The 13,136-nt window shown below is 40.2% G+C and overlaps 1 long non-coding RNA gene across 1 annotated transcript in view; it reads right to left on the bottom strand.

Moving 5' to 3' along the window:
- LOC103280029 (uncharacterized) overlaps positions 1–13,136 on the bottom strand; it is a 125,741-nt gene that overhangs the window by 93,084 nt on the left and 19,521 nt on the right. The window contains exon 2 of the long non-coding RNA XR_507110.3: positions 12,516–12,668. This is a non-coding gene — a long non-coding RNA (uncharacterized LOC103280029). The remainder of the gene's footprint in view (positions 1–12,515; positions 12,669–13,136) is intronic.

Consider the following 13,136-nt stretch of genomic DNA (forward strand, 5'->3'; position numbering starts at 1 on the left):
AGAGATTGACCTACTGAGAAAGTACATGAGTAAATGTGTAGCAATACACTGATTATTACTGTTTCCCCTCAGGCAAATACCTCTCTCTTAAGCATAAGCTGCACTGGAACATTTTGTTTTATTACCTTGTGAGATAAGTGAGGGAAAAAGCCTTTAGTACCTGGGGAATTTAAAAAAAAATCAGACTTGTCATATCAGTGTCTGCTCTCAATTTCATGCCGGGTGCATAATTATAACGGTGTTTAAATTGAGCCCAGAAGAAAGATGGGTTCAAGTGCAAATTAATTTTAGATTATCACAACAAAGGCAATCAAATCTCAACAAGCTTGCCAGCAAAATACTTTGCAAAGGTCCCCAGGTCCCTTCCCGCCCCCAACTTACAACAAAGACCTTTCAGCTCAAATTAAGCTAATGATCTAATGTAACACTTCTGCCTACCTTTCAGAGTTTTGTTATTGATTCAGATTTTAATGTAGCACAGTGGCAATAAGGGGGGAGAAAAGAGGATGGGAATAGGGGAGACGGGGATATCAGTATTTAATATCAGCAAAGTGACAAAATAAACAGTCAACAGGCCTGACAAGATCTGCGCGGTGTCAGATTGTCTTAGCCGGTAGAAACTATCAGAGTGAATTGACAGTACTGAAAGAGTTTTGAATTTTTATCTAAGCCCCTTTTCCTCCCTTATCCAGTCAGAATCCAAAACCAAATAGCAACATTCACCTCCTCCACCTATCTATCAGCACAGCTTTTATAGAAATCCAACATCTTACTCTATCCTATGGGAACCTGCTGGGAGAATGAAGGGAATCAAGTACTGAGAAGGAGGGAAAAATATCAAGTCAAGCCTCATTACCTCCTCATTACCTTTGCAAAAGTGGAGTGAGAGAAAATTTTATCTAGGGAACACAAGCTTGGGAATCATTGAGAGTTCTGTCTGGTTATTGCACAGCCAAGCATGGAGAGCCTGCCTCAGCGGGATTAAAGTTTTCTCCCCATTCCTCTATAGTAATGATCTGCTCATTAAGGTTTTTAAGGGAAATTACCATCACTTATCATTATGCCAGTCACTCAGTAAAGCAGCATTAAACTAGGAGTGTCAGTCGAGAAACCTCCAGTTATTTATTTATTTATCGCTTCCCTTTCTCTCTCTCTGACAGTCATATGGAAAGAAAGAAAGCATCATTTTGAAGATGGGTGCTGTGGTTTGTGTTTTCGTAGTAATAATATTAACAACTCCGGGCTCATATATATGTAATTTTTATCTGCCAAGTATCGGGTTACACGCCCTCAGGTTAGACACACTCGCTAAAATATAAAAATGTGTTTGGGAAAAAAGGAAGATTAGATTACATCCTTCTGAAATAAATCCCTAGAACATTATTGCTATTATGCATAGTGCATTTATAATGGCTGATTGTCTAAGGATTTTAAGCCTCACTAACGTTTCAGAGGGCTATTTATTTTACAAAGACACACTTTTTAATTAGTGCAAGCAGCTTGCATTTAACTGTTTCTCATCCAATGGAAGGGGGAGATTTATCTTCTTTTTTCCCCCCAGAGAGGCTCTGGAAAGCCTCAGTGACCCTCACATTTTTCTTTTCCAGAAGGCATGTATGCATTGATCTGAAAATAAATGTGTATTTGGCCTTAGGATCCTATTCTTTTGAAGAGGATTGTAATAAAGCGTGCTTCATTTTAAAATGATTTAAATCTACACTTTGCAATGTACAAATGTGAGATTCTTGGATTATCTAATTGGGCATTGCTTATAACTAATTTGATGCAATCTTTATTTGACAATCCTGCATTTTTTAATAGATTTGTATTAGCACATTGTTTTGTGCTACTTGTTTAGAGGGCAGAGCTGCATTCCCTATGAATAGCTAGTAAGCAGTGTTTGGCTTGGCAGGTTGTAAGATTTGCCAACTATTGTATGTCTAGGCCAAGTCCATCTCAGGAATTGCATGTAGCATATGGGTCATTTTGTGGAAAGTGTGACCATTAAGACAACCACATTATTTCATCTTTTTTCCAGCAGGGGGAGCAATGACAGGCCACAAGTTTCCTGCTGAAAAAGACTCATGTTCATTCCTTTGTCTCCTTCCAACCTATTGTACCAGAACATCTGCCTGTTAGAATTTATAGCTATGAAAGTAAATTTTGCCTAGTTAGATATGTCAGAAGCTTCTGTTACTATGTTTTATCAATATGTTCTGCTAAATTAATCTCTAGTTCTTTTAAGATAATGCTAAAGAGAATGCATTGATCGTATGCTATTTGTTTGCAGAAAGGATATGCTCTTTATCTGTTGTTGATTCCTTCACTTTATTTCTAACTTAGGGCAAACCTATCACAGGGTTTTCAGGGGCAAGATTTGTTCAGAGGGGTTTACCTTCTGAGCCTGAGACAGTGTGACTTGCACAAGGACATTTTGTGGGTTCCTATAGCCAACCTGGAATTTGAACCCTTGCCTCCCAGAGACTTAGCCCAGCACTCAAACCACTATGTCATGCTCGCTTTCTTTATTCATAGCAATATAGTCTTATATATTCTTATTTGTAGGAAAGAAAACTGCAATCATTTTTTTAAAGGTAAAGGTAAAGGTTTCCCTTGACGTTAAGTCCAGTCATGTCTGACTCTGGGGGTTGGTGCTCATCTCCATTTCTAAACCGAAGAGCTGGCATTGTCCGTAGACACCTCCAAGGTCATGTGGCTGGCATGACTGTATGGAGCACTGTTACCTTCCCACCAGAGTGGTACCTATTGATCTACTCACATTGGCATGTTTTCGAACTGCTAGGTTGGCAGGAGCTGGAGCTAACAGCGGGCGCTCAAACCGCTCCCAGGATTTGAACCTGGGACCTTTTGGTCTGCAAGTTCAGCAGCTCAGCGCTGAATCATTTGTTTAGCCACAAGGAACATCATCGCATGGATGAGGTCCACTGTGGCAATTTGTAAGTCTCTGTGGTAAATTGGGGCAGCAGCAGGGCAATCCCAGTACCCCAGCTGGCAGCAGACACTCCTCCATTACACGTGGGGAAGCATTGCTATGCAGCTTAAGCGCGTGGTAGCCCCATTGTTTCTTACAGAACACAGGGAGGCGAATTACAGGGAGCGAATTACAGGGAGCGGTCTACGCCCCTGTTCAAGGAGCTCCACTGACTGCCGTTCACCTTCCGGACCCAATTCAAGGTGCAGGTGCTGACCTACAAAGCCCTGAACGGTTTGGGACCCACTTACCTTTCTGACCACATCTCCCCCTACAAACCCACACAATCTCTTCGTTCATTGGGGGAGGCCCTCCTCTCGCTTCCGCCTCTGTCACAAGCGCGGTTGGTGGGGACGAGGGAGAAGGCCTTCTCCATGGCGGCCCCCCGACTCTGGAACGCGCTCCCCAGGGAAATTAGGCAAGCTGCCATCTTGGAAGTGTTCAGGAAGAGCCTGAAAACCTGGCTCTTCAAACAGACCTTTGAAGAAGTACCGCCCACTGTATACTAAACCCTGGTACTAGCGGGTTCTTCTGACCAGTTGTATCTGTTGGTTAACTCCCTGACATAGCCTCAGTGTTCACCCCAGTCTAAAGCTCTTCCCATGACCTTGTAGCACCTTAACTTCCTTCTTGTTTACAAGTTCCACTCAGTGCACTTTGACCCAGCTCATTTTATGTTTTTATTGCTGTGTTTCTCAAGTGTTTTATAATGATTGTGATTTTTTAATGCCTTTTAAATTTATTTGTGTGTTTTTGTATTTGATATTATTGTATGTTGGTTTTATATCTGTAAGCCGCCCCGAGTCCCTCTGGGGAGATGGTGGCGGGGTACAAAAATTATTATTATTATTATTATTATTATTATTATTATTATTATTATTATTATTATTATTATTTGTTGGTGGCTCAACATCTTACCATGCTACCACCCCAGTTCACCGATGGATCCCCACCAGAAGTCAGCCTATGTTGTCTGGGCGGCACAGGGTTCCATGAGTGAACTGGAGCAGAAGCATCCTAGGATGCTTATTTTTTCATGTGTGATGAGGTCATAAGTGGAAACATGACCTTTTCCTTCTATACTTGAGTGAGCTGAAAAAATATATTGTTTACGCTTTCTTGTTACTCATTAGAAACAACGGAATACAAGCTGAGTATCTTTTATGCTTCATGTTTGCAACCAAAAGTGTTCTACATTTTTTTTTGCAGTATAGGGAATATATGTAACAAGTTATCTTGGAGATGGGACCCAAGTCTAAACACGAATAACAGTTATGCTTCATCTATACCTTATGAAGCTAGCTTAAAGGTAATTTTATGCACAATATTTTTGTGCATGAAATTAATGTACAATGTTCGTGTACAATGAACTGTCAAATGCATAGGTCTCACTATCTCAGCCACTTCTGTGGATATTTTTGGACTTTGGAATATTTCAGATCCCAGAATTCTAACTAAGGGATACTTCTATCTACAGTCAGTGCTTGAGTTACAAACATCTGACTTATAAACAACTCATAGTTGAGAATGGGACTGAGACAACAGGAAGTGGGAGAAATTTACCCCTAGGAAGGGAAATTCACTCCTGAAAGAGTTATCATGTGAAAAGGTGTCTCAATTGAAGCCTTATCACCAATCCTTGTTTCCACAACAAGACAAATTTGCCAAAATCCAATTATGTGCCTGTTCTGACTTACATACATTCAACTTAGAAACAAACCTATATAACCTATCTTGTTCTTAACTTGGGGACTCCCTGTACCTTTATATAGATAGTAGGAACATGCAATGGTAAATCTGGTTACAAAAGCTGTAAATTGCTGGTCTCCAAAACACACACACACGGAATAGGTTACAACAGACACTCATGTCTTTTTTCAATAATTTACATATCTAACCCCTTCCCTGGGGTTCTTTCCTTTCAGTAAAAATAAATGGTATTGCATGAATGACATTTCTAAAGTTCCAGTCCCTTACTAAATATAAATCTGGAGAATCTCTAGATAACTGTGTATCATTTCTAACATGTTAAAATACTGTAAGACCTGGGGAAGTTCCTAACAGCAAGGTCCGTCAATCCTCATTCTTTCCTGTTCAGAGGCTCTCAAGGTCCAAGTGTGAGCAAGTTGTTAAAATGGAGGCAGTTGGAAGACACCCCTTGGGCCATTTAGCTCACCCCCCTTCTGCCTTTGTCCACCAAAAGCACAAACAAAGCACCCATGACAGATGACCACCCAGCCTCAATGGTAATAATAATAATAAAGAGGGTTGAAAGAGACCCCTTAGGTCATTTAGTCCAACCCCCTTCTGCCTTTGTGCCGTGGGGGCCAGATAAGTAGCTTCAATGGGCTGCATGTGGCCCGTGGGCTGTAGTTTGGGGACCCCTGGTCTAAAACCTCCAAATACTTATCAGAAGTATGCATGTGTCATGAAGACTGCTAAAGATGAGTATGGTTTTGCTTTGTTTTTCATGTAGACCTTGCCTCAGTTAGAACAGTTATATTGCTGAACGGTAAATCAACATGTACATAACTGCTATGGATTCAATGGGTGTATTCTAGTGAGATTTTCAAATGAATTTGATACCAAGGATATACACTCATTTGCATGCTGAAAAACCACTGAAATGTTGTGAAGAATGTTGTTGACAGCAGCTATTCTGAAACAAATAAAAAATAGCCTCTTTCTACAAAAACAAGGAGCTTTAGTCTAAAATATAGTTATGACAACAACATCTAGCATATTTATTATGTGCACTACTAGGTATCATTTTAGAAAACAAAGCATATATTTTGAAATGGGTTACTCACAAAAGGATGCAAGAAAGTTTACTTCAAAAATGAGGACTTATCCCATCACACCCACCACTCCCTATTATGAAATAGAAGATCCTCCATAATTGTGCTATTATATTAAGTTATGTTATGAAACGTACTGAATTCCTGAAGAAAGCTGGTAATCCCAAAATTGGTGACTTGCAATTTTAGGGATGAAGTGTTCAAGTAACTAAATCCTTCAGTGTAACTCTATAATTTCAGATATGCAGTGTTCCCTCAAGAAACTCTGCATTTTTGTTATAGTCCCATGTATTTGTTACAAGATGCCAAAAATCTGATAGATGAGTATTCATATTTAAATTCTAAAAATCCCAAGTGAATCTATGAAATAGATGTCTCATAAATACAAACAAATCAAATACATTTCCTGGGATCATGCAAAAAAATAATAATCAGAAACTAAACAGTAATGCAGTAAGCCTAATGAAGATATCTTTAAACAAGCAGCGAACCATCAATGTAAAATAAGTCAGGACAAAAACAGCAAACACAGCATAAACAGCAAAAAACCCAACATAATCAATGAAAGATAAAAACATTTAAATGTAGGATCTATAACTTCAAAAGCCTCACAGGGATTACGAAATTAGTTTTAAATCCTAGGGGAACAAATATGCTTTAATCTGATGCCCCCAAAAATGTAATACTGGCAACCAATGAAATTTTATTTATGGAGTGCATTCCAGGGTCAGAATTTTTATTTGGGGATATTGCCTTCCAATGTGCACGTAGACCCTAGGAATTGTCTGTCCGGTTTCCTTCCTCATCTAACAAAATCTTTCTGTATTCAGGTATTGTGCCACTTCACTGGAAGCTGTCATGGCTAGCAGTTTGTCTGACCTGCCACAGTTGCTACCTGGAACAGGTCTAAAGCAGAAGGACTTGGAAGCTTGGAAGAGGTTAACCAGACCTACTCCTCAAGAAAAGCATCACATGCTCCTGGGATTATCTGTGAAGACCTTCTGAGATCTCTGGATAAAAAGTGGCATCAAAGAGATAGCTCTTTGGTAGCAAATAACATTGTACTTTGGTACTCTTGTCCTGGACCTTGGCTGTTACCTCTGGGTTAAAATTCTGAACCCTATCCTTGTTCCTGTAACCCTATTTTTGACCTTGTTGAAACCTGGAATTTGAATTTTGGACTAACTTCCTTCCCTTGACTTATGGACTTGGACTTCAATTTGACCCCTGACTTGATTTTGGAACTCTCACCTCAATTTGTACTTTTCAATTCTGCAACATTATTCTAAGTGAACTACTGTCATCTGTCTTTTGTACTGTAACTCTGAATATTTTTATGCTTGCTCCTGAACTAGTAAAGTAGTGTTACTCCAGCTGTGTGCTGCAATTCTGTTTTGTTGGCCAAAACGATTTCAAGACTCAAGGCTTTAATTTTCCTTTCAAGTAAATATGGTCTTGGATCATCTTGTGCTTGTTTAATAAATCTCGGCCCATGATACTGGGTGAGTTCCAGCACACAACGGGGTTGGCTGTAGGGAAATAGGCTGAGAAAGTTTACCAGGCTGAGAAAGGCAACACTTTGTAATAGGAAGGTAAAGCACTTTGTCATTCAGCTGTTGCTGCTGTATGCCTTGCTGGGCTCCACCTGTGGAACTGTGGAGGAAGATCAAGTGTTCATGCCTCTTCGCAGACTCAGACTTTCCACTCAGCTGATTCTGCCAACCAGTTCCATTTACCCTAGGAGCTGGTAGATAAAGCCAGAGTTCATTGGGGGCTAAGAGAGTTGACACTTTGGCCAGGAGAGAAAATCCAGGCCCACCAGCAGCTCACACTCAGTAGATTCTGCTACTGCTGCTGTTCTATTAGGTGGACTGGTCAGGAGAAGAGTCTATTTTATTCTATTTTTAATTCTCCTGTATTCTGTTTTATGTGTGAAAATTCCCTATCATTTCATTTAGGTGAATGTCAACTGCTCTGGGGCTGATGTGCCAACTGGCAGTGAACGTGCCAGCTACCCAGACCCACCTAGTTGATTAAAAGGCAGCATCCTAGTGTGAGTACAATTCTGCTGGACTAGCTAACTAATTGGTCCAACTGATTGGGAACCACATCCATTAACTGTTGGGATTATTAGTTTCTGGTCAAAGTACAAACTGTTTGTTATGACCTTTAAATCTCTACATGGTTTGGACCTAGGTTTCCTACATGATCCTGTATAATCCGCCCCATATTCTTAGGTTCTCTGCAAAAAAATTACTTCAACCAACCAGAACCCCACTGGCAGTCACCATCCAGAAGACCTTTTCATTGGCCACCCTGAAACTATAGAATGACCTGCCAAAAAAGGTTCAACAGCTAAATAAGTTGTCAGAATTTTATTTTAACTGTTGTTTTATCCATATATTTTAACTATGTTTTACCCCTCTCTTGAGACTGTGAGGAGAGGCAGGTAACAAAATGTGTTGTTGTTGTTGTTATTGTTATTTGCTCCATCCATGTGGCAAAATATCTCAGGCTGACTCTGCAAGGCAGGTTTATGACAGACTCTGGAAGGGGGCAGCATAGAAATTTCTTAAACTCATTTTATGTTTTAGAAGAAAATCAACATAAGCCATCAAATGCCTGCATCAGGGCAGGGGGGAGGAAAGAGAAAGACATATTTGTGCTAATGGAAAGAAACTGTAAAACAGACTGATCCAAAGGAACATTACACAAGGCCATCTTTGCCTATCCCTTTCCATCCCCATGTGCTTCTGCAGTCAGTGTGGGAATAGTCCCAGAATTTTATTGCCTCTAACTCAGACAGAATTCATTCCAAAATATTCCCAGCAGTGTCTTCAATGGGGGGAGTGGGGGTTGAGGAGGAAAGATTTGTAAGCTTTTCATTACAGAGCTGCTGCCAGGTGCTATAACACAGGACTGTTATTGTTGCTGGACACTGGATTTCAAAGTGAAGCACTATATGTTTAATAGTCATCCATTCATTTATTTGCCAGTGTTGGGCAGAAGGCCAAGAATTTACAGTTCTGCTGTCTTCCTCAGACAAATGGCCTAATGATCATTGCCTCTAAAGAGATAGGAAACTGAAATCCTCTGGACACCAAACTATTAAACAGTAGTTTCCTCTTTTATAAATAAGTTAAACAGCAGGGGTTCTACAGTCTTTCAAACTGGAGTGGCTTGTTATCACTGGGGTAACACAGATTAATTCTGCTTTTCTGAATACAAAATACAAAAATAAAACACCTTTGAAAGCAAAGGGGAATGTGTGCATAGATAAATATATTATTGCAATTAACTATTTTATAGGATCAAACACAAATGTTTCCGGGGGGAGGACGGGGGAGGACAACACCCTGCTAATGCCTTCATAAGAAAATATATTGTCAAACTTTTATTCTTTTTCACAGGCAGCAGAAAGTCTACTAGTTAATATTTTTATATAGCATAACTACTATATTTTTACATAGCATAAAGTACAGTGACAAAAAGCAGGGGAAGATATCTGTCTAATATTGCAAGTCATATAGTAACTAATTCATAGAGTAGGAATTGGTGGATCTGTTCTATTACTAAATTAGAATTTTTATAGGATTGTGAAAAAAATAAACTTAAACAATTTGCAATCTGCTAGCGTGATGCTGACTGAGAACGGCAAGAGGTATAGTTTAAAATATCTAGGCGACATTGGGTAAAACAAGATGGTATTACAATATTACCAAGTTAGTTTCACCACTGCATACATAAATCTAAGAAAAGTGTGCAATAATTAGAAATATATGTCTATGTACTTTATTGCATCAACCTGCTGTGTCACAACAATCATGCTAGTGTAAATAATGGATCCATAACAAGTTGAGAACCTTCAATATTTCACTTCTCTTCATTAGTGCAAGTGTGCTGGTTCAGGAATATATTGTCCCATAATCAATCTGCTGCACATCCTCCATAACCCTGCCTTCCTATCCCATTTCCTACCCAGCATGCCTTGCAGTTCATTTAATTTTAATTTTAATTTTTAGTGTGATTGTGCAATTTCAGCATGTAAAAATTGTGGTGTTTTTTTTTTCGTGTCAGGAGCAACCGGAGTTGCTTCTGGAGTGAAAGAATTGGCCGTCTGCAAGGACGTTGCCCAGGGGATGCCCTGATGTTTTGATGTTTTACCATCCTTGTGAGAGGCTTCTCTCATGTCCCCGCATGGAGCTGGAGCTGATAGAGGGAGCTCATTCGCGCTCTCCCCGGGTAGGATTCGAACCTGGCAGCCTTCAGGTCAGCAACCCAACCTTAAAGTCACGAGGCTTTTATCCCCTAGGCCACCAAAGGCTCTGTAAAAATTGGTAAATATATAACATCAAAACACCTTGAGAATAGTGAGAGGGGAAGAGGTGAGAAGAGGAAAATTTCTTCCACTGATTACATGCAACTGCCTGGCATGTTGGCACAGAAAAGGAAGGGACCCATCACATTAAGAGAACTAATGGAAATATGGCGGAATGAGCAGCTATTGGCAGGATGAGGGAATTACAGGGGGGAGCAAACTGGTAGTGGGATGTACATAGCATCATGTGAAAGTAGTTAGCCTTACCAAAAACAATGGTTCCAATGCAATCCTGGATAACCTGTGTCATATGATAAATCTGTGCTATACATTGTTTTATAGATATGGCAGGGATTAGGATTATACTGTATCAGAAACAATATGAAAGGAGGAGGAGGAGGCTGTGCCCCTTACAATTCCATGTGCAGAAGCTCACAAGACTACCCATTGTGTTTTATTTTGATGCTGGTGATAGGTTAACATTTTCGACTGCTCCAATTAAAGTGCACAGAGGAGGCCATGCCACAAAGACAATTCTGTCCTTTAGCATCTTGCTGCCAGCATCAGCTGCCTAGGCAGCTCTTTCATTCTGCCTAATGATGGGGTTGTCTCTCCAGGGAAGCCAATGTCTTGGGTACCACTAGAGTCAACACTTTTCCACTTTTAGGAATCCTGAGCTGGCTAAAAATCACAATGGATCTTTGTTCCCCTGGGTAGTACTATCCAATTTCCTGGCAGTTCACTAAGAACGGCAGATATGATTCATTTGGTTGAAAGAGTCACCAGTTGTATAGGCCTGCATCACCTTCTGATTATGGATTTCACGTTTTCATTTTGCTAATTCAGATGTCAAGTTTCTATGGACATGGATGTCATTTTTATGAGAGCAAACTGAAGTTAATGAATTTTAAAGGTGATAAAAGTACCAAGCAGCATGCACGACAATACAATGCAATAGAAAGCAGTATGCATAGCAATACAAAACAAATAAAAATATAATACAAAGAAAACCAAACCAAAGCCACAATCTAATCCATGGAATTGAAAAGAGTCTAGTTATATTCTCCTGTGAATCCACAAAGTGAATAAATTTCATCCATTCCCATGAAAATTATTTGTCTAATAATGAGAATCTGGTCCTACAGACAGAAGTCAATATCCAATACACAACCCCACAACAAATGAGCTTGGCAGAAAGCAACCAGAACTTTAATAAGTTACAGCTGTATAGGTTGGTCTGGCACAAGACAAAGATCCAAATAATCTGATGCATCCACCACACAATGGACTCCTGATGCAAAGCAGAAGTCAGCGAAGGTGATGGTGCATGTGAGCTTTGCTTATTTCTGCAGAACATGCTGTTGTGTAAAATGGTAGCATAGCTGAGTGGTATTAACAGTGCCAGCATTAAACAGGTTGTTTCTTTGTGATAAATCATATTGCCCCATTTTGCTTGCTCTCTGCTCTGACCTTCACAAAAGGGAAACAAAAATGGAAGCTTTGAGCAAATTGCATCTTCCCCTTCCACAAACTGAGTTGGTTTCTTGGACTGCTTCTAGACAGAACTTAAATGCATGCCAAAGTGGGTTTAAGAAGCTGCAAAGGCGTGTGTTTAAGAAACCCACTTAGGCACACATTTAATACCCCACACCTCCCCCCAAAACCCATGCTTTCCTGGTGGGGTGTCTAGAAGCTCTCCTGGTATCTTTCAGAAGGACAGCCAGACAACCCCCCCAAAAAGGCCTTAAAAAATAACTTACCTAGCCACCAATAAAGTACTTCTGGAGTTCTTCTGGCATGTAGAAATGATGTGCCAGAAGGGGGGCGGGTGAGATTTTCCTCCTGACCCCCCCCCCCCCCCCCCGCATGTGATTTCCAAATGCCAGAACGACTCCAGCAGGACCTTAATGACGGCTGGGTAAGTTTCATGTTAAGGCCTTATGGGGAGTTGGGGTTGTTTTCTGGGCTCATACAGCCCAAAAGACCCAAAAGAACTGTGTGGACTGAGTCCAAGGAACACGTGATGTGTTCCCCGGGCCCAATTCACACTGGGCCCATACCTGGACAGACCTGGATCTTATCATCTTACCAGGTATCAAATTAATTCAGGACAAAGCAGGATTTTCCTTCTTTGTCTCAAATTAATTCAATTTTACCAGAGGCGTCATTTGTCAAAATGATCTCAATTAAAACCTTAGCAGCTTCATGACTGCTTTACATTTCTGCATGTGTTCTTTTGGAGATATCAACTAACACTGTGGTTTGGAGGGGGACTTAAAGGGGTCATCTCTACCATTAGTTTCAATATGTCATACTTCATGATTTTCCAGTAGACCACCATGGAGGTTGCAGAAATTTAGGTAAATTGAATGTGTGTGTTACCAATTTACATTATAGATTTACTCACATTTGTGTAGATGTTCTTGAATTATCCATCTGCAGAAGGGGAGATGTCTGAGTTACATCCTTCTCTTTCCTTCAGCACCTCTTCCTCTTTTTGCCCACAGAGAAACAGGTTTACAAGCATCTCTCTTGGAAACTTTTGGAAGCCAATGGTCATCTAAAGCAAATAAAAGAGCATCATAGAAGCAGGTTAATTTGCTTTCCTCTTTGGTCCCTTGAGGAAAGTCTTTCCAAAACTGACATGTATACACTGGAGTATACTTAGTCCAATTTTGCACTGATGATTGGTCCTTGGTCAAAGCAGTGAAATGACATTTCCTGTTTTTTGTGGGTAGTGTAATAGGAGCTATGGATTTCACCCTAAGCCATAAGCTGAAAGAAAAAGGAAATTGGAATACCTTACGGTAATTAATCATTTACTATGAGACCTGTCAAAACCTTTTGTAAAGCTGATAACTGCTGTCGGTAACCAGCTAATGCACCACCATCTGTGATTGCTTAAAATATCATCCAATGCTCAGCTAAACACATTTTAAATTTCTGCTTCAGTCCATTTCCAAAGTATTCTTTTGGGAAGGTCTATCTAGGCTGTTGCCAAGAAAATGATGCTGCTGGTAGTATCTAG

The sequence above is a fragment of the Anolis carolinensis genome, chromosome 4, assembly GCF_035594765.1.
Source record: "Anolis carolinensis isolate JA03-04 chromosome 4, rAnoCar3.1.pri, whole genome shotgun sequence".
NCBI lineage: Eukaryota > Metazoa > Chordata > Lepidosauria > Squamata > Dactyloidae > Anolis > Anolis carolinensis.